Source organism: Callithrix jacchus, chromosome 11 (assembly GCF_049354715.1).
Source record: "Callithrix jacchus isolate 240 chromosome 11, calJac240_pri, whole genome shotgun sequence".
NCBI lineage: Eukaryota > Metazoa > Chordata > Mammalia > Primates > Cebidae > Callithrix > Callithrix jacchus.
This window is the reverse complement of record NC_133512.1, coordinates 4,395,310-4,422,630: the sequence shown is the minus strand read 5'-3', so window position 1 is coordinate 4,422,630 and position 27,321 is coordinate 4,395,310. Positions and strand designations below refer to the sequence as shown.

The 27,321-nt window shown below is 44.3% G+C and overlaps 1 long non-coding RNA gene across 1 annotated transcript; it reads left to right on the top strand.

The window, feature by feature from the left end:
- The first annotated feature begins 1,598 nt into the window (after positions 1-1,598).
- Positions 1,599-25,076, top strand: LOC118143594 (uncharacterized). Its single transcript, XR_013523814.1, has 3 exons — positions 1,599-3,691; positions 4,737-4,832; positions 5,487-25,076. It is a non-coding gene; the product is annotated as an uncharacterized LOC118143594 (long non-coding RNA).
- Positions 25,077-27,321: the final 2,245 nt, after the last annotated feature.

Sequence of the window (27,321 nt, the reverse complement as noted above, 5' to 3'; positions counted from 1 at the left end):
CAGTTTAAAATATTTGATCGTTGGTAGATGAAGAATAGTTTCTCGTGTATGTAATATGTATTTCTTGACTGTTCCCTATATGCCATTGCTCCACTGGACAGTGTTACTTTAATTTGAAAGTGTGTTGATCTTCACTGAGATTCAGCATCTTTTCATATACCTGGTAGCTAATTATAATTCCTTTTTTTTTTTTTGAGGCAAAGTCTCACTCTGTTGCCCAGGCTGGAGTGCAGTGGCGTGATCTTGGCTCACTGCAACCTCTGCCTCCTGGGTTCAAGTGATTCTCCTGCCTCAGCCTCTCAAGTAGCTGAGACTATAAGCATGTGCCACCACACCCAGCTAATTTTTTTTATTTTTAGTACAGATGGGGTTTCATGTTAGCCAGGATGGTCTCGATCTCCTGACCTCATGATCTCCCCACCTTGGCCTTCCAATTCTTTTGTGTAAAGCTCACTCTAGCTGTGGTAAAAGTGGATGGTGGAAAGGGGAGGGGGCCAGAACGGCAGACAGAGATCTGTCCAGAGGCCATTGCAGTGGTGCAGGTGTGAGAAGCGGGGCCCATGAGAAGGGGTCAGGTTTGGGTTGTATTGCAGGGGTGGGGCTAATAGCATTTCCTGATGGATTTCATGTGAACTGTGAAGGGAATTGATAGTTTTCAGGCTGAGCAACTGAGTGGGTGCTGGCCTCATTTTCTGAGCTGGAGAAGGCAGGAGCCTGAGGTATAGTGGCTGGGAGGAGGGGCTGGTGGCTGGTCTTGCTCAGCTGGAAGCTCAGGAGAGCTGGGCCAAGTTTCCAGGCCTGCCTGTCCTAGGGGCTGGGAGAGACGTGCTGTGTGGTAGAAGCTGGTTCAAGGGATCAGTCTCTCCCTGCAGGTGAGGAGGGACTCACAGCAGCAGAAGCCTGTTCTTTCCACAGCCTAAGAAAGTTCTTTCCACTATCTTTCATATATGTTTGGTGAAGATTTTTCCCTGCTTCTCTGTTTTCTGATTTTTAAAATGGAATCTTAGAAGCAGTTCTCTTTATTTAAATACATATACATTATACATTTGAAATAGAACGTGGCATGATGGAGAAGGATGGAGATTTGCTAATTTATGTCTATACTCTTGGACTTGTATCATGTTTCCAAATCTTTGTAAATATATGTTGCAATGAACATTTTTGTGTAAATGTGTGTGTGCTTACATATTTGTTAAATTATCCCTTAGGGTAGATACATTTCCAGGATTTCAGTTGCTGCTTCAGAAGATAAAAAGTATAAGGTCATTTCATTGATCCTTTTTTTTAGTCCCTGATACCTCATTGAATCCAGGGCTAAGTTCAGTCCTCCTGCTGCTGCTCCAGACGGCTCCCCTTTCTCCCTCTCCCATCAGGACCCCTAATCTCCCCCATTCCCCCAGTGCTCCTTCTCAGAGCCACACTTCCTCTCACTACCAGGCAACCCCTACCCTTCTGGAAGTCCACCAGTCATTTTTTTTTTTTTTGCCCAGGCTGGAGCGCAATGGCATGATCTCGGCTCACTGCAACCTCCGCCTCCTGGGTTCAAGTGATTCTCCTGCCTCAGCCTCCTGAGTAGCTGGGATTACAGGTATGCACCACCACACCCAGCTAATTTTGTTTTGTTAGTAGAGGTGGGGTTTCTCCATGTTGGTCAAGCTGGTGTTGAACTCCTGACCTCAGGTGATCCCCCTGCCTCGGCCTCCCAAAGTGTTGGGATTACAGGTGTGAGCCACTACACCTGGCCCCACCAGTATTTTAACACATCCCTTGTATTTGCACTGAAGCCACCATTGAGGATATTCAGAATTTTGTAGTGGAGTCTGGTTAGAAAACTAACAGAGTACTAATAATATTTAGAAGTATTATGTAATAGAGGAAAGGTTATGGGGGTCAGAGAGATCTAAGTGTGTATTTTAGTCTTATCCCTTACTAGCTAAAATATAAGGAAATTTTAAGCCTGTGGGTATGTGCTTTAAAAATTACCTTGGGCAAGTCACTGATGCTCTGTGTGAGCCTCAAGTGCTCAATTAAAATGGATAGAATAATCACCATCTCCTAGGATTTCATGAGGGGTGCATGAAAGAGCATGTGAAACGCACAGGCTCATATCTGGTGTGCAATAGCCTTGATTTATTTTTCTTTGCTTTCCTTCGATACATTTTCCCTTGCTCGCGTCATCTTAGAAATTATGGCTAATATTAGAGCTCTTTGTATCCTCAGTAAAAAAAGACACGGACTGAGATAACATTTTACTACAGAATCGGCCGAGGTTTGCGTTGCTCCTCAAATTTAGGAAGCACATTAGTTAGAGGCTGAATGGTAACGCTCTTTTTTCTGAGCCACAGTGGAAAAAGCTGGAGGTTTCCTTTATCACTCTGATGGTATTCTGCTTCCTTCACCAATGCAATTCCATTATTGCAGTGAAGAAAATGCACGATACCTGGATGAAAGGGGACTCCATGGAATGTGAAGTTGTTTGAAATGGTGTGAGTGGCATCATTAAGATGCCACGTTTTCATTTCATTTCTCTTCAGCTTGCAAACACTTCGGTAACCTGCAAAGATGCTGGAGCCAGTGGGGCAGGGAGTCCAGCCAGGAGGTCCAAATGCCATTTCCACACCAGGATTACTAATGGGCATCGTCCTCTTCAAACCACTAAGCTTCTTTAATTTTGGGGAGACAACAAAAATGAACCAACACAATAATGTAGTTCTAACCTGTGAGAAAAGTGATGTCAGCCAAACCCAGTGTCCTTGAGCCAGGCTGACCTTCCCAGCACTATAAGGGCAGTTGCCAGATAGGCACCTAGCAGTGCGTCAGCTCAGTGGGCTCAGTTCTGGATGCTAAATTCCAGTTCTACGCTTGACGCCCCTGGCTTCTGCCAGGACTCGATCTCACAGTGTCAGCCCCACATTTGCTTTTGCAAGATCATGGATCTTGTGTTTGAACTTTGTTTTTCCAACTTTGACACTCACATGGCCTCTGAACTTAAGCTCTGGCCTCCTTCTTCCTGACTGCTTCGAGTAGACCCAAACCTATTTTTTATCTGAGGACAAAATACCTGTCTGGGCTCTAGTCATGCTACCTTAGTTACCTAAATATCAGCAATGCTGATTCCTAACCACCCTGACTATTGTCACCAGAAGGTGCCCTGATGATGTTGGGAAGTCTTGCTCCTTGTCTGGGGCCCAAGGCCCGCTTGAAGTTTGAAGATCCATCTTTAGGTAGGTAGGTAGGGTCATCATTTGCTTAGCAGCCAAACCAAAATGCTGCATACTCCTTGGGTTAGGTAGAATGATGACCCCCAACGATCTCTACATCCCAGGCCCCTGAACCGGTGAGTATATCATGTGACATGGCAAAGGAGAATGAAGTTTGCAGAAGGAATTAAGTTGCTAATCAATTGACCTTATGATTGAGAAATTATTTTAGATTATTGAAGCAAGTCTAATGTAATTATTAGGGTCCTTTAAGGTGGAAGAGGGAAGCAGAAGAGGAGGTCAAAGTGAGAGAGAGATTTGAAGATGCTCCACTGCTGGCTTTGAAGATGGGGAAAGGGACCACAGGGAGGCCTCCAGGAGCTGGAGCAAGCAGAGAAAGATTATTCCCTAGAGCCTCCACGGGACGCAGTCCTGCTGACGACTTGATTTAACCCAGGATGATCCATGTCTGACTTCCTGCCTCTGGAATTGTAAGACAATGTATTTGTATCCTTCAAAGTGACAAGTGGGTGGCCATGTTACAGCAGTAACAGGAAATTAATGTACTCCTCTACAAAGAACTTCTTTTTGTTCCATAATGAATTTTTATAAACGAAACGAAAAAACCATCTTTGAACATGGAAGGTTAAATTGCCACTTAAAATGGCTGGATTACTGAATATAAATTGGTCTTTTTCTAGCCAAAATACTGATGTTTGGAAACCAGAGAGGATCAGCTGCTCCTTCTCTTACTGAGATAGATGGTCAGTAAAAGGAGGTCCCCTTCGATTTTAGACAGAATCTCTGGGAAGGCCCAGTATCCGTTCTGCCTTGATACTGTCTCTGGTCATCTGATGGCAAGGAAAGGTGACTGCAGAGCAAGCAGTTGGTCCAGAAGAGAGTGTGACCCAGTGCCTGGGCAGCCTGGCCTGTCTGCCACCCCAGGTCTCTATAGAGCTCAGAGTAGCCCACCTGAAGCTGTCTCCAGACCCCTCTCAGCAGCCTGAGGGAGAGCAAATGACCACACGCAGAGATGTGTGTTCTAGTTCAGAGTGTCCAAGTTCTTCCTGCCAAAGTCACCTGCTTTTGTACTTGACCCCGGCATGTCCTTGGGGGAGACGTGGTAATGGTGGGAGAGGCCAGGAAAATCTAAAGGAGGAGCTGACTTGGGATTCCCATCCTGCCGGTCACCCAGCAACCTCTGCAGGGTGTGCAAAGCCCTGCCCTGCATCTCCACAGGCAAACTCAGGCTGTAAAATGAACGCAAGGCAGGTGTGGCAATGGGGAAAAGCAGGCAAGGGGAGGAGTAACTGTGTAGCTTGAATAAAATGTTAACTCTTAACCTTTTAACAATTCTAACCTGAAAAATATTGACAGCTAATATGGATAAGGTACGTTGCAATTTCTTATCTCATTTTATTCTCCACCTATTTTATAGTAAAGTGAACATTTACAATGTATCTTAGTCTATTCAGATTCCTATAATAAATATACTGTAGACTGGAGGTCCTAAAGAAAAATGTGTATTTCTCACAGTTCTGGAGGCCGGCAAGTCCAAGATCAACGTGCCAGCTGATTCGGTGCCTTCTTCCTGGTTTCCATTTGGCCATCTTCTCACTGTGTCCTCACATGGTAAAAACAGATCAAGAGAGCTGTAAGGGCATGAATCCTATATGTGAGGGCTCCAGGTTCAGATTAGGGGTTAGTATTTCAACATAGGAATGTTGGGGGTATATATTCAGTTCAGAACACCACGTGACAGGCAATATTCTAAAATATTCATGAACATCTAACTAGTTTAGGTAATAGAGGTTGGATGTGGTGGCAGTTTGGATGGAGTCTGGAGAAGTTGTCCTTTACAATACTGCTTTATGGAAAAGAGGCTTGTTCTGTAAGTGAGGAGTGCATGAGGCTTTCCCCTAATGACTGCTGGTCTGGCCCAGGCTTCCTAGTTGCTCCTGTCAAGTCAGGGGCTTAGGTTGCAGCCCCTTCAGTTCCCACATAGCCATGCCCAGCACAGTCAAGGTCACCTGTGGGGGCTCCTTTCAGAAAACTGCAGTGTGGGGAACAACCCTTCTTGCTGTGTGGGTGAGGAAAACCCAGGTCAATCCTTCTCAGTAGACTCTTTGAGAACTCTTTAAGGAGCTTTAAAAATATCTGTCCCAGGCTCCACCCCAGGTAGTGAACTCAAGTCAGGGTTGTGAAACACTGGCCTCAGAACAGAGGCCTGAAAACCTTTCTGTGTCACATGATGAAAATCTTTTTCTTAACCTCTGACCCAACTAGAGCTGCAGACAAAACAAGCAAATGGACGCACCAAGACACCAGCTGGCTTCTGAAGGTTTCATCTGGTTACATCGAAGATGCAGAAGGTACAACTTTGTTCACATCCTTAGTCAAATTCTTAAACTGGACATTTACATGAAAGTGATAGCTCAAAATATATGAGCATTTCAGAGACTTTTCAGAAATATTTCCTGATTAAAAAAACACATAGTCTCTCCAGAAGTGGGAAGAGTACCATTTCTTTGAGCCTTTGCTAATACCGTACATTTATACTTAAAAAGTTTTGCCACTTTGAAAGTACAATAAATACTCCTTGAGTAATCACTCTGTGCAAAGCGCTACACTGAGCAATGTGTTATTTCAATTTCAAAACGTTTAGTCGTTGGTGAGATTGAGCATCTTTTCAGAAATTCAATATTACACACACATATATATTTTCTATTTGTAAAGCTCACTCTGGCTGTGGCAAGATGATAAACGCACAGTGGGAGGGGACTGGGGGTCCAGAATGGAGACAGGGAGACACGTCCAGAGGCCACTGCAGTGCTGCAGGTGGCATCCAAGGGTGGCTGGGCTGGGTGTGAGAAGTGGAGGTGGTGAGAAGGGGGTCACACTTGGGACGTGGGGGAAGGCTAGTAGTGTTTGTTGATGGATATGGGCTATAAGGGGAAAAGGGGAAACAAGGATGACTTGGAGGTTTTCAGGCTGAGCAACTGAGTTGGTGGTGGCCTCATTTCCTTAGGTGGAGGAAGACAGGATGGAATAGGTTAGAGTGGGGAAGGGTGGATCTAGATTTTTCCCCATTGCCACACCTGCCTTGCGTTCATTTTACAGCCTGAGTTTGCCTGTGGAGATGCAGGGCAGGGCTTTGCACACCCTGCAGAGGTTGCTGGGTGACCAGCAGGATGGGAATCCCAAGTCAGCTCCTCCTTTAGATTTTCCTGGCCTCTCCCACCATTACCACGTCTCCCCCAAGGACGTGCCGGGGTCAAGTACAAAAGCAGGTGACTTTGGCAGGAAGAACTTGGACACTCTGAACTAGAACACACATCTCTGCGTGTGGTCGTTTGCTCTCCCTCAGGCTGCTGAGAGGGGTCTGGAGACAGCTTCAGGTGGGCTACTCTGAGCTCTATAGAGACCTGGGGTGGCAGACAGGCCAGGCTGCCCAGGCACTGGGTCACACTCTCTTCTGGACCAACTGCTTGCTCTGCATTCACCTTTCCTTGCCATCAGATGACCAGAGACAGTATCAAGGCAGAACGGATACTGGGCCTTCCCAGATTTCTTTTAAGAGCAAGGTGCCTATTAGACAAGTGGAGATGCTGAGTCAGCAGTTGGATTCACAAGCGTGGAAATCAGGAGGGATTAGATTGAAGACACAGACTTGCAGGCCAGAGCACAGATAGTTTCTAAGGCAGTGAGAATGGTTGGGATCCCTGAGAGAGAGAAGAGATAGAGAAATGAAGACTGAGAACTGGGGCACCTAATAATTTAAAGTTCTGGGAGAGGAGAAGAATCTAGCAAAGGAGAGAGAATGAACAACTGGGGAGTCAAGAGATCTAATGAGTTTGCTGTCAGAGAAACCTAAGCAAAAAATATTTCAGTAGTGTTGGCCAGGCAGGGTGGCTCACACCTGCAATCCCAGCACTTTGGGGGGTGCGAGGTGGGTGGGTCACTTGAGATCAGGAGTTTGAGACCAGCCTGGCTAACATGAGGAAACCCGGTCTCTACTAAAAATACAAAAAGTAACCAGGCATAGCGGTGTGTGCTTGTAATCCCAGCTACCTGGGACACTGAGGTGGGAGAATCCCTTGAACTTGGGAGGCAGAAGTTGCAGTGAGCCCAGATCATGCCGCTGCACTCCAGCCTGGGTGACAGAATGAGACTGTCGCAAATGTCTCAAGAAGAAAAAGTGTCAGCTGTGTTCAGTGAGATGGGGGCAAGAAATCGATGTAAACTTTGACCGTCTGTGTGTTAAGTGCTGCCTTCTTGGTGCAGTAAGGACAGAATCATGATTACAGTAGTTGAAGAGGAGATGGTGACAAATCTCTTGAGAAATTTTGTGTTGAGGGGAACAGATAAGTGGAATAAAATATGTATCTGACCTTGGCATCTGGGAAAGATTAAAGAACAGTATGTTCGTAGGCTTATGGGAATGTTCTTCTCTGTGGGAGAAATGGATGATGGCAGAAGGAGAGGGAATAATGGCAGAGCCTTTTACTTCTCAATGAGAAGTCACGAGAGAGTGGGGTATAGACTACAGGAGGAAGGATTATGTCTGCTTTTTCAGGGCTATTTCTTCGGCAGTGAAAATGGAATAAGGGGTGCAAATGCAGACAAGTTCATGGATCTAATGGGAGATGTGGACGTCCATCTTGCACCCACATATGTTGACTGTTTTGTCTGCAGCACTCTAGGTACCTCAAGGCATGGAGATCAACTTGCTCCTCAGTGCCACTTCCAAGTTACTACACCTTCAAAAACTTCTCTTACCCACTGCAGCCGTCTTCTCCCCCGCACCCTCCTTCTTGAATGCGTGCAGTTAGCACTCGGATCACTGGCTTTCTCTCCATGGTTGCTCAGGTAGAACTTTGGGCAACTCGCTGTGTCCACAAGTTATGAATCCAATAACCTCCTGCTCCAGAGGCTCGATTTCCTCATCTCCGGTGCCCTTGAGGTGAGGTCCACTTCACCCTACTGATAGTGGCAGGAGGCAGTCAAATGCCCAGGCAGATGGGGTGGGTACCCAGCGAAATCACACCTTCAAACCAAAGACAGTTCAAAGCCTGAAGGCCAAGCTACACGTCTTGGACCAGACTGAGAACCTCTCTTCTTGTTTGGTGTGCTCTCCTCTGACTGAGCCCCACCTTTCACCTGTTTGACATATACCTGCCCTTCCCTAATTAGTTTCCTACACTGTGTTTCTTACCCACCTCTGAGTGGTGCCTTTGTTTTAGACTTCCTTGCATACTCACAAACCAATCAGCAGGTACTCCCCCATTCTGAGCCTATAAAAGCCCTGGACTCAGCTACACTTTTTGGGGACTGCCTGCCTTTTCAGGTGGAGGGAGCTGCCCTCTCTTAATCCTTTCTCTGCTGAGAGCTGTTGCCCAGTAAAACTCTCAGCCCTGCTCACCCTTCAGCTGTCAATGTAACCACATTCTTCTTGGACACAGAACAAGAAATTGAGACCCACTGAATGCGAGTACAAAAAAGGCTGTAACAGCCCGTTTGGGGCTCCGGGGTAGCTGGCATCCCTGTTGAAGCACAGCCACATTCCCCTTGTTGGGATCCCGGGGCACAAGGTGGAGGCAGGTCAAGACATGCCCAGCCTGGCCCAGCTGTGGGCTGAGCGTGGATCCTGTGGTGAACATGGCATCTGGCCAGAGCACAAACCAGGTGTGGCCTTGCTGGCCGAGTGGGCAGGGTGCCTCCTGTTGTAAGCCCAGGGCTGAGTGAGGCTGAGCTGTGGATTTTGGCAGCTGTGGACATCTCCAGCTGGCCAAGCAGCATTGAAAAATCCTGCGTCACTGCCACTTGCTTACAGGGTCATAATGGAGATCAGGGAGTACATCTTTTAAGGAGACTAAGGTAAATCATGTCCTCCAGTGCCAGCCACTTTTCAGTCAGAAGAAAAAAGGGAAAACAGGCTGGGAGAGGTGCCTCTTGCCTGTAATCTCAGCACTTTGGGACCTTGAGATGGGCACATCACCTGAGGTGAGGAGTTTGAGACCAGCCTGGCCAAGATCGTGGAACCCTGTCTCTACTAAAAATGCAACAATTAGCTGGGCATGGTGGCACACATCTGTAATCCCAACACTTTGGAAGGGTAAGGCAGGCGTATCACCTGAGCTCAGGAGTTTGAGACCAGTCTGACCACCATGGTAAAACCCATCTCTACTAAAAATACAAACATTTGCCAGGAATGGTGGCACATGCCTATAATTCCAGCTACTTAGGAGGCTGAGGCAGGAGAATCACTTGGACCTGAGAGGCAGAGGTTGCAGTGAGCCAAGATCACACCACTATTCTCCAGCCTGGGTGACCAGAAGGAGACTTCTCAAAAAAAAAAAAAAAAAAACGAAAATAACTTTTAGGGTATGGATGGAGATTACAGGGGATTTTGCTGATGATAGGTGGTTAATTTGGGAGGATGAAAAAAGTGGGTGATTAGGTCCAGTCGAGGCACTGCATGTGGGTAGGGTAAGCATGCCTCTGATTATGCTGAAGACTGAAGCAAATGGGATGTTAGGTGTAATGGGATGGGTCCTTCCTTTGAGGAGGGAGGGCCGTCAAAAGGAAGCTGTAGATTATTTAGCTGTTGAGCATGTAAGGAAGGTGTGGGCCCTTCTCAGTAGCAGCTGAAGAGGCAACTCCCAGAGCACTGGTAACTTGGGGAAGGACCAAGGTGGCTGATCTTTCTTTCAGATGTCCTAAGTCCTTGGGGCTGGTTCCCGGTGTCCTCTTGTGGCAGCTAAGCATCTAGTCCGGGTGGCTGGTGTTTCTCTCACTTGAGGATAGGGAATGACTCCTTAGAGCAGATGGAAGGTTTCCCCAGCAGCTTTAGATGTGACTCTCATATATGTTTTGCTTTTTCCTGCTTATTTGTTTTCTGATTTGTTTGTAACTGAACCTTATGCATTAAGCATTTTTCTATTCATATTTTATTTACAATTATATTTTTATGTTATATAATATTGTGTGGTATAAAGCATGAAATGTGCTATTTTGTTTCCTTATTGTTGGATATGTATGCTATTTCCAAATCTTTGCAAATATATGTTACAATGAACATTTCTATGTATATATGTATATTTTATTTGACAAGTTATTACTTATGATAAATTTCCAGGATCAGAATTATTGGATTGAAATGTGGGAAAAGGGCCGGGTACAGTGGCTCACGCCTGTAATCCCAGCACTTTGGGAGGCTGAGGCAAGCGGATCACCTGAGGTCAGGAGTTTGAGACCAGCCTGGCCAATATGGTGAAACCCAATCTCTATTAAAAATAAATAATTAGCTGGGTGTGGTGGCAGGCACCTGTAATCCTAGCTACTGGGAGGCTGAGGCATGAGAATCGCTTGAACCCAGGAGATGGAGGTTACAGTGAGCCAACATTGTGCCACTGCACTGCAGACTGGGCCACAGAGGGAGGCTCAGTCTCAAAAAAAAAAAAAATAAATAAAATAAATAAATAAAACGAAATATATGTAAGGTTTACAGCCGTTTCCATAACGCATTGGTTTTAATCCATGATACATCTAACTCGGGAGGAAGTTCAGTTCTCCTTCATGACTCCAGACTGCTCCTCTTTCCTTTATCCATCTCCAGATACAGTTCCTCAGTTTCCTCTGACCCCCAAACATTTCTTTTCAGCACCGTATTTCCTCTGACTAACAGCTGTCACTCTTACTCTCCAGAATTCCATTGGCAAATTTAACAAGTTTGTTAATTCAGATGTTTGTCGAAGCTGCCATGAAGATAGTCAGAAGAGTTTGTTCCTGAATCTGATTTAAACAGTACGGTATTTGGAGGTATCATGTTACAGAGGAACATATTTGAGACCTGGAGAAACCTAAAATTGAATTTCAGCCTTAGCATTTCCTAGCTAAAAATGCTATAAAATATAGGCAAATGTAGATGTGACATGAAAATTACCTTCAGCAAGTCTTTTATACTCTAGGCTTAATGCGTTGAATTATCAAACAACTCTAATGAGGACATCTTCACAGAGTTGTGTGAGACGGAGGCCGATGTGAAAATGCCTTCTGGTATGTCTGGTGTGCGAAAATTATTATTGCTGTTGCTCATTTTTTTCCTGTATTCACTGGCTTTTCATCATTTTTGGAACAAATGACTCGATGTAGCTGTTGGTGGTGTCATTGCCTGTCAGCCAAAACTCCCAAGAAACACATCTGCAGTGGAGCAAATTTGCCTGTGTTACTTGTTGCAGCTAAAGGGACCACACACCATAAGGGAATCGGGAAGCATTTCAGGATTTAAACCTTTAGGTGGTTTTGGGGGTGTTTGAAGATGTAAGGTACTCTCCTGTGTTGGATACTGCCAGGAAGTAAAATTAAATATATGCAGGGACAGCTTAATATTTTACCTAGGAAGTGGCAAGAAATGGAATGGAACTGAAGATAGAATCGGCAAAAAGGCAATGGCCACTCATGTTAGCTCAGAGAGGAAGAAATTGGATTGCTTTTTTACAGTATTTCCAGTATTGTGTTTGCACTCAGACATAACTTCCGAGGAATTTGACTTTTATCCGACTCTATCGTGGTCCCACACTGAATTCATCCGACGTCAGTGTTCTGTGAAATTGTTTATCCTCAGTAGACCGTCATGCTCTTGCTGATAGTGCAAGCAAACAGCTTTTGGATGTTTTTCTTCTAATTCTCATTTGGTCAACGGCAGATGAAGTTAGGCCACAGGAAGTTAATCCACGATATTGAAGTTTTTCCCCATTACTGCGATTCTGCCTGTTGGGAGCTGTCCAGAGAACATTCTTTGTTTTTGAACAAGTTAGTACCTCTTATTCCTTTTGTTATCAGACGGGTTGTTGAGTGATCTGACATGACAAAGGCTGTGTGTTTTCGTACAAGATGCATCAGTCAAGTGGTTTCTAGGCAACTGTGAAAGACAACATGACCATTTATTAGTCGTTCAAGTCCAGGGACAAGGTGACTAACCCCAGGCCGTGAAAACATGAGCCAAGGTCCAAGTGGGTCTGCTCTACGGATCAAGGTCATGTGCTTTTCTTTCAGTCTAATCCCAGACTGTTCCGTCTCTCCAATTGTATGTATGTTGGTGACACAGGGAGTGTTTACTATAGCATGAATTCCCCTTAACTAGTAAATTTAACTAGTTTATTTTGGGCCTTCCCATTAGAGGGAGTTTGTACTTAAGAGTAATACTGTATGGGGCACAGACCCCGTTGAATGACAGTCACTTTTACAAAAAAAAAAAAAAAAGAAAAGGAAAGAAAAACCAAACCTACTTCTAATTTTACTAATTTTATATGTTATTCCTGTAACAATTACAGGGAAAGATAAACAAACCTTCATGGCTGTATTTAGGTATGTGCATGCATATCAACATAAAAATAAATGAGAAATGTAAATATTTTAACTATAACTGTTGAAATACGTTAAAACAATATATATATTATACCATATCATCTTAATACATTGTAATCACATCAATTATCTTACATCATATTCCTATTTTCTGTAACGATTGCACTAGTCTACCCAACCTGTTAGGTGGTTTTGGGGGGTATTTGAAGAAGCGGGGTACTCTTACAACACTCCAAGGAGCCACTCCAAGAGTTCAGCTGGAACCCAACTCATATAATGTATATTATTTTATGTAGCCAAAGTAACCAGCATTCTGCCCCAAACACAAAAGAAAACTGGAAAACTGTTGAATTGTTTTACAATTTTAGCCAATTTCAACAAATTTAAGTTAGCAAAACAAAGGTATGTAATCATAAGTCGTTTGCATACCCTGTTAATTTCTAGCCATCTTAAGAAATAAGGGTCAATTAAAATTTCATTAAGTCTTTTGAATCTCATTATTGCAAATTTTCTAGGTATCAAAGATTATTTATTGATTCAATTTAATATTTGTTTTAGGTCTTAAAGTTGCTAAAGGTTGTGATTTTAATTAACGTATTATCTCCTGTTTTGTTTATAATACTAAAAGAAATTTTATAAGATTAAATGCTTTAGAATAGTATCTATTTTTACAATTCAATTTAATTATAGTGACTCTCTTGATGAGACATTCCCATTTCTAGCTCCTTTTCACAGATAAATAAACTAAGTATTTATAAACTATTTAGTACAGTTAGGCGTCATTCTGAGGGGTTCACAACTGAATTTCATTTTGATGCTGTGTTTTTACATTGTGGCTGTTTGATGTGGGTCTAGACGATGACTCCCTTTTGTGATTTCATCTTATGGATAAGTTTTGTTACATATGCTGACTGTAAGTGAGCCGCTTTGATGAATATTAGGTATGTTTTAAAGAAAAGAATTCATGTAAATATCTGTTTTTTAAAGCCAATCAATATTTATATAGGTATGAAAGAATGTGTACATTTGCCTTTAAACTATAAAAACAAATACAACATTGAAAGTGAAAGATGCTTTCTGATGCCGATACTTACACTACTCACATTATTGTTGAGGTTATGATGAACTCATAAAACGCAGTTTTTATACTGTTTAAGGGCAAAATAAAAAGTAATTGTATATATAATCATTTTGTAAGTGATATAATTTATAAGTCCCTGAAAATTATAGCTTCATCTAGCAAAAATATAATCTCTTAAGCAGCAGCGGTTGCATAAACTAATAAGGAAAGGGGCACAATTAAATTTTTTTCTAAGTAAGACAAAGGAAAGCTCTGAGTTTCCTGGTATAGTTTTGGAAGCGCAGTAGTTGAATTGTTTGAAGATTGAATTAATTTTGCAGGCACACATTTTTGTTTTCAGGCTGTGAAGTTTGGGGGAGATCTTGATGGTGGCGGCAGTGGTGGGATCCATGCGTGGTATCTGGAAGAAGGAGAGAAAGGAAGAGAAAGAAGGGAGGAGAGAGGAGGAAATGAGGCCATGAAATATCATACACAGTTCCTTGGATGGACGGAGGAGCAGGGAGAGCACGACCTGGCAGCTTGGGAGGGAGCTGAGCAGAGGGGTGGGGAGCTCTAGCTTTGGTTTTGGGAGGGGCCAGCTGTGCACCAGTGCTCTGTTCAGAAGAGCTGATTGCAGTGGAATGACACGTAGTCCATCTTCTAGCAACTGGACCTTTCCCCGGACCTCAGCTGTCCCCTCTTGTTCTCTTCCTACAGCTCCTCCTAAGGAACTGAGTTGATCTTCAGCTCTCAGGGTTTTTTCTGGTAGGCTCCAGATTTCTTCTGACATCTTAAAGGCCAATGCTCTTTACGAAAGGTTCTAGCTCCACAGCCTCCTTCCTGTCAGAGCTGAGAATATCAGTGGTTTTGCATTTCTCCTGAATCAGTGGACATGTTTTTCTTCCAGCTGTGTCCCTCTTTTAACATAAAGTTGGATTTCAGCTGATTAACATATCTGACAATAAAAAGGTATGAAAAGTCCAAATATGGCTGCACATGTCCCAAGAGGCTGAGGAAGTCGAGGTCAGGCTCAGGTTGGGCGGGGACACGGCGGCCTCCCTACTCACTTTCCTAAGGACGTTCTCTGAGGGGTGCTGCGCAGAGGGCACCTGGGGCACCATCCTGTAGCCATGGCTCCACAAGACCGCGCTCCACACACACCGCAGAGCGACCCCAAGAGTTCAGCCCGGAACCCACGTCAGTGCCTGGGAAGCAGCACTGGGACCTTGGTGGAGGGCCAGACAGATTCGGCGAAGAATGCCTGTGCCCTGGGACTGGCCAGCACGTCCAGTTCCCTCCCTCCTCTCTCTTGTAATCACATACATGAGACATAAGGAAACGCTGAAAGACGAGTACAGTGAGCGTCCCTAATGTACCTGCCTGACAGAACAGTTGACATTTTCCGGTATTTACTTCTGCCTCTATCTCTTCTTTATTCTGAAACATTTCAAAGTAATAGATGACTTGACATTTCAGCGTGCATTTGCAAATCGTATGCACATTGCCCTGCATTTCCATATGTCGTTGTGCTCCTTTGTTAAACGCTCATGTTCCAGATGAGGAAGGGAGCTGAAGCACAGAGAAAGAAGTTACGCGGGAAATTGCAGACCTGCATTTCCATCTGGCTCTCAGTAGCTCTGAAGGCTGTAGGAAGATTTTTACAGTGATCTTTCTGACTGCGTGGAGAAGGCCTGAGGTCAGTGCCTACCCTTTCTCAACCTCCCTGGCACTCTCTTATCTCCCTTTTCAGCGAAGAGAGGGCGCTCCTCAGGTGCAGAATGCTTGCAGGCACAGAGTCTCTCTCAAACTTAATAAGGTATTTTAACATTTATATTTCGTTTTATACTTACCTATCATTTATGGCTATATTTTCGCATATGTCCATGTTTTATATTTTAAAAATGCGTGGCAGTGGATATAAAGATTTTTTATATATATTTACTTAAGTAAAAGTGTTATAATATTGGTAGTACCTGGCAAAAAATTATAGCAAAATTGTCCCTCTGATAGGGGAATTACTGAAGCTTTAGAAATACTGTTGCAAACCGTGTGAAAGGGCTGCTGTAGGTATAAACCACCCTTCCTCTGGCCGGGTCTGAACCTTAGGGGTGTTTCTGATTCCTAGTCCTGTCCCCACCTTGTCTTGGCTGCCTGGGGGAAGAGGAGAAGTCGCCATTGGTGTGGCCTCAGTCGAAGGAGAAACTGTGCTGAGTCTTCTCCATGGCCCCCTTTCCCACCTGTCCTGACATATTTCTTCTGTTTTTCATTCCAAGTGTCAGCGACTGTTTTGTGTCAAATCTGCCATGAAATGTGCATCTTTCCCATAAGCAAAGGAAGAGGTGGAGGTGCTTACTCATCCCTCAGCCCTGGTTGATTTCTCAGATGCATTCTAAATAGCCAAGCAGTCCCTTCTAATAATAGCAATAACAACCATGTTAGTGATAATTTCCTGTGGCCCAGACATGCAAACCAGTCCGTGTGCAACTGGCCTTTTCCCACGGCTTCAGTAGAGGCTGATGTTATTCCTGTGGCCCAGCCGGGGCACCATCCTGAAGAAGGCAGAGCCAGCGCGCTGTGGGAGTTGAGGAAGAGACCTGACACCTGAGCACATCCGCTGTGCCTGGCCCCTGAATTTGCTGTGTGTGGTGCACAATAACTAGAAATACACTTAATCCTAGATTGTATCAGTTGTAAAAGGTCTAGTAAAATTTTACAAAAGAATATCCAGAGAGAAGATTGTTTTTAATAAGAAATATCAAGAGAGTGGGGAAAAGAGGGCGATTAAAAAAATAGTAGAGCTGCGCACAGTGACTCACGCCTGTAATCCCAGCACTTTGGGAGGCTGAGGTGGGCGGATAACCCGAGGTCAGGAGTTCGAGACCAGCCTGGCCAACATGGCTAAACCCCATCTCTACTAAAAGTACAACAATTAGCCTGGCATAGGGGCACATGCCTGTAATCTCAACTACTCAGGAGGTTGAGGCAGAATTGCTTCAACCCGGGAGGCAGAGGTTGCCATGAGCTGGGATCATGCCACTGCACTCCATCCTGGGCAACAGAAAAAATAAGTTGGTTTCTAAGAGTTAAAAGAAGCCATTTAGCAAGAGGGTGCCACTGAGGGAGCTCCTGAGTGAGGTAGCCAAGCACCCTAAACGAGGGCCCACGTCACTGTGATGTGTCAACACAAAAGGTGGGTGTGGAATGCAGTGGGGCATGAAAGAGGGTGTTGTGGAGGGCCCTGGATGCACATGCCTTTGAGAGGGAGCGAACAGGGAATGACAAGGTTTGGGTTTTGTAAGAGCATGCGAAGCCAGTGTCATTATAGAGGTAGTTCCCCTGAACCCACAATGAGTCATGTCCCCGGCCGATACGGCTCAATTTGTTGTGGGTTGAAAATCCCATATTTCTAAGGCTATCTTTCTGCTGCTGTGACATGGTGACCATGAGCTGGTAGAATGAGGCTCACTCTTGAGTGTCCTGGGTGAGCTGAACGTGGTGGCTGGATCTAAGGCTACGGTCTGCTTGGATTGCACGCTCTGCCCCTGCCATCTCCCGGGGCTGGCCCACACCGAGATCTTTCATTCTCACGGCAACCTTTGTAGGAGATACTGTCGTGATCTTCCTAGTTCACAGAAGCATGAAGAGCAGTTCACTGTCCTGCCCACGTTTGCAAAGCTGGTAAGTACCCTAGTCGCAGGCAACCCAGGCAGCCGGATTCTGGATCCACACTCAAAATCTCCGAGCTATCCAGATCCTGCCCTGGTCTGGACCTTCCCCCAAATCATAGTCCTTTGGCAAATGTTTCATGTGAGAGGAGACTCCAGATTGGCCAGGGTTTTCATGCAGAGCAACTGTGTGGATGGTGGCATCATTTCCCAAGGTGAGGAACTGGATGGAGCAGTTCCGGGGGTGGGAGGAGTGAATCACGATTTCCACTTAGCTTGAGACGCTTATTAGACAGTAAAGTGGAGATCAGAGTCAGCAATGGCAAAACTAAGAACAGAGCCTTGTAAAATGTATCGTTCCCCCCAGACTCTTTTCTACTCCATCCTGAATTTCTGCAGACACACTTGCACATACACATGCATGGCAAAATGTCAAACATTGATTATTGAAAATAAGGGATGGTACATGAGTATTCATTGTGTTCTTTTCCATAATATTTGAAATTATTTGAGTAAAACTTGACTTGAGAATTCTTCAGGAAACCTGTCCTGCCCTTTCCCTTTGCCCCAATGCTCTGTGCTGGTTCCCACGGGCTGGTGTGGGTTCCAGGCAGAATATTCAGGGTGGATCTGGGGTGTGTGTGGAGTGTGACCTGTTGGAGCCAAGGCTACCACAGGAGCTCTCGGGGATGGGCTTCAGGGCCATCCTGGGCCGTGGCTTTCTGCACAGCTCTCCTTGGACGTGGTCCTTGGGAAGGTGAGGAGGGAGTAACTGTGACGTCTAAAGTCCAGGCTCGGACTACTTCTGTCCCTGGGAATCAGTGACATGTGAAACTGTGGCTAGATTTTTCATAGATTTCTAATACGTATTTAAAAAGCCTCCAGAAGCTTTTATTTAGCTAAAGTTTGGCTTTATGTTAAGTGGGAGGCATTTGGCACAGAACTTGCCTGTTAAGGAAGAATATAAATCCACTGACAACCTTAGCTCTGATAAAAGGGAATGTGAGAGGCTGGAGTCTTCTCTAGGGAGTGCTAACCTCCAAATCAGCTGTGGGGAGCCATGTGCAGGAAAGCCACCCTGAGTCGAAGAGGACCCGCTCAGTGGTATGCCTTGTGCCCCTGGCCATCTCTCCAAGGCAAAACGAACAGGCACAGTGCTTCTAGTCCTGCCCACTGGGAAGATTTCCTTTCACCATTGCCTTTCAGAGCTGTCTCAAAGTGGAATGGTAGTGCTGCAGCCCACTCCCAGGTGGCGTCTAGATGCCAGGCAGATCTGCCTGCCAGACAAGCCTGTTTCTTCCCCATCATCATGGAGGACTCCCCATGAAGCCATATATATGGGGTGAGAGAGGGAATGCAGTGTAGCAAGGAAAGGAGGCCTGGGCGTCTGAGGACCAGTGAATCTGGGGTGCGGGCATAGGCACCTGCTGGAGGTCAGACCATATATACCACTTCCGCTCGATGATGGAGCTCTGCTTTCCATTCTCAACTTTATGGCGTGGTGGGTAGAAAGTGCCCAACAAATGACATGCAGCTCTCTAAAAGCTGTTTCTCTAAAGGAGAGTAGTTATCAGCACAGAACCACAGGTTTGCTCCCCAATCCTGTGAATCGACACTGTGATTTACCCTAGCGAGTTCTGCCAAACACTCCACACTGACACGTCAAGCAGCATCCGTTCTTATGGGTTCTGTGTCCCAAATGAGGAGCCTGCATGCCGGCCTGGACCTATTGTGGAACTCCCTCTCTTGTGGATCCCACCCAACGCTGGAAGTCTTGTGGATCGCTAGGTAGATGGGTCGCAATAACACATCCTAATGAGGTATATATTGCCTCCCAAACCTAGAGAGGTTCACCAGGGGTTGTGCCTCTTTCTTAGCAGTAGAAGGGGCCGGATACAACAGCATGCCCTTCAGTGTGGAAGGAATATGTCGACATACCTCAGACCATTGAATCCTTCAACTTTTCACGGCAGTAGAAAGGTTCTGAATTTTTTGTAGCATAATTGTTTAATTCTTTTGTATGCTGTTGTATGTTATTTGTGGATTTTTGGTGGAATCTTACCAATGTGGCTAGAAGTCATTTCTTCCTGTTCATCAGATCCAGTCAATATAACATCCTCAATGCAATTGACCAGAATAATGTTCGGCAGCATGAAAAATGTGACCAAGATCCTGGAGACCAGGGCTAGAGAGTTGATATACCCCTGCAATGGGACAGTGAAGGAAAATTGGTGACCTTCTCAGCTGAAAGCAAATTAATTTTCATGGTGTTTACTAAGAGTAGAGAAACAGAGTACTTGCCAGACCCACAGCAGCACGCCAGGTGCCAAGGGCTGTATTGATTTACTCCAGCAATGAAACTGCATTTGAAATAACAGCTGCAATTGGAGTCACCATCTGATTACACTTCTGATAATTCACTGTAATTCTGTTTACCTCACTGGTCAAACCAGCGAGTCAAATGGGGATTGGTAGGAATCGTCACCTCTGATCTTTCAGGGGTCCTAAGTTGGCACTAATCTCTACAGTCCCTCCAGGAATGAGATATGGCTTTTGCTGTGCTTAAATTCTTATGGTAGAAGCTACTTAGTGGCTTTTACTTGGATTCTTCTATTGAAATAAGCTAAGCATACAAATCAAAATGGCTGCTGCTTCACTTTCACCCTCCAAATCTCAGGCAAAATGTCTCTTGAGGCTTACCTGAACCAGAAAGGAATTCTGGGAAGCGTGGCTCAGCCTGACCAAGTTGACAGGTAAAGCTATTTTAAACCATTTCAAACTGTGGTCATCTTTACACTTCAGCGTGCTTTAGCACATTATGACGTTCTGCTGTGTAATTGTGTGCCACTGTGGTGCTGTGTTATCTTATTTTACAGGTAAGGAAACTAAAGCTCAGCGATAAGAGAACTTGTCCAGTTTACACAGTAAGTGAGGGAGCCAGAGTTTATATCCAGCTCTGCCTAGCTTCAAACCTGTGCTCTTTAGACCACACTCATGCCTTAGGGTGTGCACATCTCATGGTATTCACAAGGACTTCACATGGTAAATGGACACAGTGTTCAGTCATAAAATGAGAAAAGATACCCTTTCAGGTTACCTTTATTATTAATGTCAATGAAAAAGTCTCAGGCTAGAACTAGTATGTTTCTAACACTTCTCACCTCGCTAACATTCTTTTTTTTGAGGCAGAGTCTTGCTCTGTCACTGAGGCTGGAGTGCAGTGACGCAATCTTGGCTCACTGCAACCTCCACCTCCCAGGTTCAAGTGATTCTCATGCCTCAGGCTCCGAAGTAGCTGGGATTACAGGTGTGCACCACCACGCCCAGCTAACTTTTGCATTTTTTTTTTTTTTTAAGTAGAAACAGGGTTTTCCCATGTTGGCCAGGCTGGTCTTGAATTCCTTACCTCAGGTGATCTGCTCACGTTGGCCTCCCAAAGTGTTGGGATTACAGGCGTGAGCCACCGCAGCCCACCAACTAACACTTTCTTGTCTCAGTTTAAAAAAAGAAAGCTTAGACCTTGGGCTTGGCAGTAACATACATATGCACACACATGCACACACATTTAGTTCATTTTGTGGTGGGGGCTTGCAATTCCTTTGGAAGTATATTTACTTGAAGAGAAAAGGAAAAAGAAAAGTAATTTTCTAGAAGAAAAACAACCAGTTCATTAACTGTGTGATAGTACAGGCAATCCAAAGTTGTGAATTCTACATGTGGATTACTTTGAGAATGTTTTCCTCCACCATGCGTCTTTTCAGTGACAAGAGCACTTTCCTTGATAAAGAAAACATGTTTTATCCATAGCTTCAGTAATGAGGCCACTAAAATATTAATTTTCTGAGCATTCTTAAACATAACTGAATCAGCTTCAATTTGCCTAGATACATAGACATTTTAGTGGTTTATAGCAAAATGTAATAAACTGAATAACTGTAGGCTTTAATGTAATCTCACACAATCCTATTACGTTCCAATCACTTATTTGACCTTTTAAGGATGGTTCCCGCCTAAACAGACACGATCCTGCGGTTCTGAATGTCTTCTTCCTGTGTTGTTCCAAGGCAATCGATAGATCAGAAAGAATTAGTACCTCACTGGGTCCTCCATTTGTAATATGCACTGTCCCAGGAAGGCATGATGCATCCCTCCCAGGCGTAATAAATGTTTACCGAGCACAGTTTGTGAAATGCTCTCCAGTTTTCATTCTCACAAATTTCAGGGCCATCAAAACAGCTTTCATTTCCTTGAAGTAATGAGCAAACCCAGGGTGAATCCTGTTGCTACTTACAATGCATTAGAAAGGTGGGAGGGTGGCTGAGGTCAACACAGCCTTTAAGCTGTAAAGAAGCTCCTTTTGAAAGTTAAACTTCAGGACTTGGGGAGAGGGTGAGAGGGGACGAGGGATAAAAGACTACAAGTAGGGTGCAGTAACTACTGCTCGGGTGATGGGTGCACCAGAATCTCCACAAATCACCACTAAAGAACTTACTCGGCCGGGCGCGGTGGCTCACGCCCGTAACCCCAGCACTTTGGGAGGCCGAGGCGGGTGGATCACGAGGTCAACAGATCGAGACCATCCTGGTCAACATGGTGAAACCCCGTCACTACTAAAAATACAAAAAATGAGCTGGGCATGGTGGTGTGTGCCTGTAATCCCAGCTACTCAGGAGGCTGAGGCGGGAGAATTGCCTGAACCCAGGAGGCGGAGGTTGCGGTGAGCCGAGATCGCGCCATTGCACTCCAGCCTGGGTAACAAGAGTGAAACTCCGTCTCAAAAAAAAAAAAAAAAAAACGTACTCATGTACCCCAATACCACCTGTACCCCAATAACCTACAGAAAAAATAAATAAAAAGCAAGTTAAGTGTATACTGTATTTAGAGGTAGACGTCAGGAGCAGTGAGACAGTCTACAGAGAACTATGCAGGTTTAGACCTGTGGATAGAACAATCAACATAAGATTCAGTTGTCCTCAATCACTTCCATGTAAGTGAAGAGTTTGCTAAATAATCATGATATTGATGATTATGAGTAAGTGAACGTACTCATCCAAAATTAAATACACTACCATTTGCTGACTAAATTATGTACCAGGTTCAGAGCTGTATCTGTGGTAAACAAAGCTGGATAAAATATGTCTGTCCCTGGAGACTCTTGGTTTAGATAGCAGGAAAGGTAGACTAAATAAATCATAGTACAATGAGATGGGGACAGAAATAAAGGTGAGTGCCAGTTGTGAAAGTGTGTGATGGGCTCTGCTTGGAGGAGCAGGGCAGAGGGGCATAAATGGGGTCTTGAACACTGAGGGGGAGTTACGGAAACTTTAAACAAAGGTGAAATGGAAGCTGCTTCCAAGCAGTGGGATTGATTTTAAAGTGTAATGAAGTCTTTCTAAAATGGTACTATCCTGGAAAAATCATTGTGTTTAAGGTTTATTAGGGCTGCCCTCATCTGCAGCTTGCAGGAAGCCCAGTTAGCAGTGCTTTCAAAAGGTAACTATTTCTTTGTTTCGGGCAACAAGAATTGTGATAGGAGGCCGGCTCGGTCTGGGATGCCGGTTGAGTGGTGCATTTGTAAAGTAGGCTCTTTTCACGTTTGCCCTCCACACAGAGTCGAGTCCAGCTTTAGCCCTCACATGTGTGTTTCATGGTCAAAGACTGATGCTGAGGCTTCAGGCTCACGATCTCATCACAACCAGGAAGACGGAAGAAGAACTGAAAGGGAGAAGGGATGTCACATTGGGGTCTGTTCTTTTTAAAGAGCTTTCCTGAAAGTTTCTTCAAGAGATTTTAACTAATGTCACTGGCCGGAAATAACTTGGCCATCCCACTTCAGTACAAGGGAGTCTGAAAACCAAGAATGTTAGCTTTCCAGCCCATCACTGAGGAAGGAAAGAGAGAGAGAAAGTGGGGCGGAGGTGTGGGCTGTGGCTTGTTTGTGAATAGCTAGTTCACAAAGTATAGCACAAAGGTCTTGTGAGAGTTTAGGCCACAATCACGTAGTTTTAGCATTAAATGTTTAGGTCTTACATAGTTAAGGTTCTCCAGAGGGGCAGAACTAATAGGATATATGTATATGTGAAGGGAGTTTATTAAGGAGAGTTGGCTCACATGATCACAGGGTGAAGTCCCACCATAGGCCATCTGCAAGCTCAGGAAGAAAGAAGCTGGTAGTGGCTCATTCTGAATCCAAAAGCCTCAAAAGCAGGGAAGCCAACAGTGCAGCCTTCAGTCTGTGACCGAAGGCAGGAGAGCCCCCAGCAAACCGCTGGTGTAAGTCCGAGAGTCCAGAGAACCTGTAGTCTGATGTCCAAGGGCAGGAGGAATGGGAGGAAGCATCCAGCAAGGGAGAAAGATGAAAGCCAGAACTCAGCAAGCCAGCTCATCCCACCTTCTGCCTGCTGGTTTTAGCCTCGCTGGCAAACAGCTGGATGGTGCCCACCCATATTGAGGGTGGAGTTTCCTCTCCTAGTCCACGGAATCAAATGTTAATCTCCTCTGGCAACACCCACACAGACACACCCAGAAACAAGACTACTAGCTGTCTATGCATCCTTCAATCCAGTCAAGTTGACTCTTAATATTAACCATCACAGGTCTAAACATCCAAAGGAAGTGAAAACACCATCTGAGTTCTTCATATGGTAGATTAAATAACTCACCTGCTCAGGTCCACACAGATAGCTAGAGATACAGCTGGAACTTGAATTCAGGTCATCTGCTTTCCAGTCTTGGTTGTTTTCTCCTTGTATTAATCTGTTCTCACACTGCTAGAAACAACTCCCTGAGACTGGATAATTTGTGAAGAAAAGAGGTTTAATTGGTGGATAGCTCCACAGGCTTAACAGGAGGCATGGCTGGGAGATCTTAGGAAACTTGCAGTCATGGCGGAAGGCAAAGAAGGAGCAAGCACCTTCTTCTCATGGCAGCCACACACAGGGAAGCCACACAGGGAGGTGACACACACATTTAAACCATCGGATCTCATGAGAACACACTCACTGTCCGGAGAACAGCATGGGAGAAACTGCCCCCGTATCCAGCCACCTCCCACCAGGTCCCTCCCGCAACATTGGGGATTACAAGTCAACGTGAGATTTGAGTGGGGACACAGAGCCAAACCATGTCACTCCTGTACACTAACCTGACGTGCTGGACTTAGATGATGGTTTACATCAATCTCAAATCAATCTACTAGTTATAAAATACTAAAAGTTTCTGTAATTATTAGAACCTGCATATATTGGAAAAACAATAGCTATAAGAAATAAAAAAATCTCTGGAAGAACCTGAGAAGACACCTGAGCTAATACTGGTGAAGTGGCTCGATGCACTGCAGGTATCTGGTGCCTTATTTATCCCTGGAAGGGAGATTAAAAAAATACCAGGCAAGAATAAAGCTTCCCATCTTTTGAGGCACAAAGACTGAAAACAAAGTTGGCTCTTCTAAGTAGTAGAATTCAAAGAGCCTAGAAAGTGATTGTCAGTTCTTTCTCCTAACCCTTCTTCAGATCTTTAAAAACATGATAATACTCCTCCACAAGAAAGCGGAGCCTGTTTCTGAGGAAGCACTCCTGTTTATCACAGAAAGTCTAAGTGTTTGTCAAATGATAGTTTGCAGAAAGGAAGACAATAGATAGGAAAAAAAATCAGCCAGGCACGGTGGCTCATGCCTGTAATCCCAGCACTTTGGGAGGCTGAGGCAGGTGGATCATGAGGTCAGGAGTTCAAGACCAGCCTGACCAACAGGGTGAAACCTCACGTCTACTAAAAATATAAAAATTAGCCAGGCATGGTGGCACATGCTTGTAATTCCAGCTACTTGGGAGGCTGAGGCAGGAGAATTGCTTGAACCCAGGAGGCGGAGGTTGCAGTGAGGTGAGATCACGCCACTGTACTCAAGCCTGGGCGACAGAATGAGACTTGGTCTCAAAAAAAAAAAAAGAAAAATCCACAAAGACATTTTTCTTTCCTTTGCTGTAACAAAACCTGTTGCTAAATTATTGCCTCTTATAATAATAAGGGAAGGCCATTGAACATCCATGCTACAATTTAAACTATGGAGAACACACAGGTTATTTTATTAAATGCATGCAAATTTTGATTTGGAAAGAAAATTATATGAAAATGTTGCAGTGACTGAATAAAGAAGCAAGCATGCTGAATATAACCTTCCACTTCTAAGCATTTTGAGAGAGAAACGTAATAGAAACAGATACACAATTCCTGTATGCATTTCTGTACATTCTATCCATCATCACACATTCATGCACATGGTTAACCAGATAGTCTCTAAAGTCTGTCAGCTTCATGAGTCAAGTGTGTTCATGGCTTATTCTTAAATTTAACGTCTTTGCACCCCAGTAGCATTTTGCACTTTCAAGTAATATTTTAAAATTTGTTTAAGTTACTGTAATACTCACTCTGAATTCTACCATTTTGAATCTCTACTCTTGTGGTTCCTGTGGCATACCACCGATGCAGTAGAACGTTATTATAATTCCGTAGTAAAATAGTTATATTTTGTTGACTTGTGCTTAGCATATTGTGAGCACCCAGAGATTGACAGATTGAATCAACGTATCCGTGTCTTTTCAGCATTCCAGTGGTGTGCCTTGCAGTGAAACAGAATGATTCATTTCACTGAAATACTCTATGGAGCTCTAGGTAGACTTTGAGTGTGGCTGTATTCCTCTCATCTCATTGAGGTGAAGCCACTGAATAAATTTAAAGTGTGAATAAATTGCATTTGTTATATGTATTATATGCACAATAGCAAGCATGAATCATGGCATTGATCACAGTAATGGGATTTTTACACCTATCGTCAGTTCTTATGCTTTAAGCCTCTGGTTTCTGGTACAGTCTTTATTGCATTGAATGAGATGAAATGCTTGTTTTGAGTCTCTTCATCAGGTTGGAAGGGGACGGAGTGGCGGATGTGATAGACCACAGGCCGCTCAGTGACAGGGTCCGCACTGCCTGCAGAAAAGACTGGGGCGTCTATGGCTTTTGGAAAATGAAAAATTCCAAATGTACACATATAGAAACAGAAGAATAAAATCCCAGATCCCCTTCTCCAGCTGTGACTAATATCCACTCATGGCCCATGTTTTTGCATTGATATTTCCCCTCACCTCATGTTTGCATGCAAATCTGTGTTTACATTCATAGCTTTTCAGAATGTAATTCTAAAAGATAAAGACCCTTCATGAACATAATCATAGTCCAATATAAAATCTGTCGAAATCAACAATTCCTTACTGTAACTAAATGATTATCCAATCTGTGTCCCAATTTTCCTGATTTCTCAAATTATTTTTTTGTGGTTTGTTAAAATCAGGATATGCGTAGTATTGCAATCCATGGCTGTGCCTCTCAAGAGTCATCTAATTTAGATTTTTCTCTTCATTTATTTCCTGCAGTGCATTTGTTGAAGAAGGTCTGTCTGTTCTGTCCCGCAGTCCATATTTTGCGGAGTGCACCTGCGGCGTTGTTCCCTTCTCCTCCATGGTTACTGTAATCTAGCTATAATCTAGTAGTCAGATCAATTTCAGGTTTGATTGTTGCTTGGCAAGACCACTGTGCAGGTGCCACCCTGTTCTTCCACCAGGGGGCACAGAAGATCTGGTGGTCTGTCTTTTTATGATGGTGCCAAGACTCTTTTTGACAAGTGCCCATGGTCTGATGGACATTTAGTAGCTATTAGTAAGTTATAATATGCCTGAATATCACAGGTTGTGTGTGAGTTTTAGTCTTGCAAGTAATTGGTATGCATTTTTTAAAAAGCTTAGACTATTAATCACTGTCATATCTTTATTATTTTTTCTGTGTGGTTTTTAAGGTGTCCCCACCAGGCCTGCTTAGCAGAAAGCACAGTTTCTCTGTGTCAAAGCCTTTTCCATGTTGCTGTGCAGAAGGCATCTCTATCTTGCAGCCTCTGAGCCAGCCCAGACTCCCCTCTGCTGTCCATGGTCCTCTGGGTCTGTATCAGGCCTTTTGAACTAAATGGAAAGTCGGGGCTTCA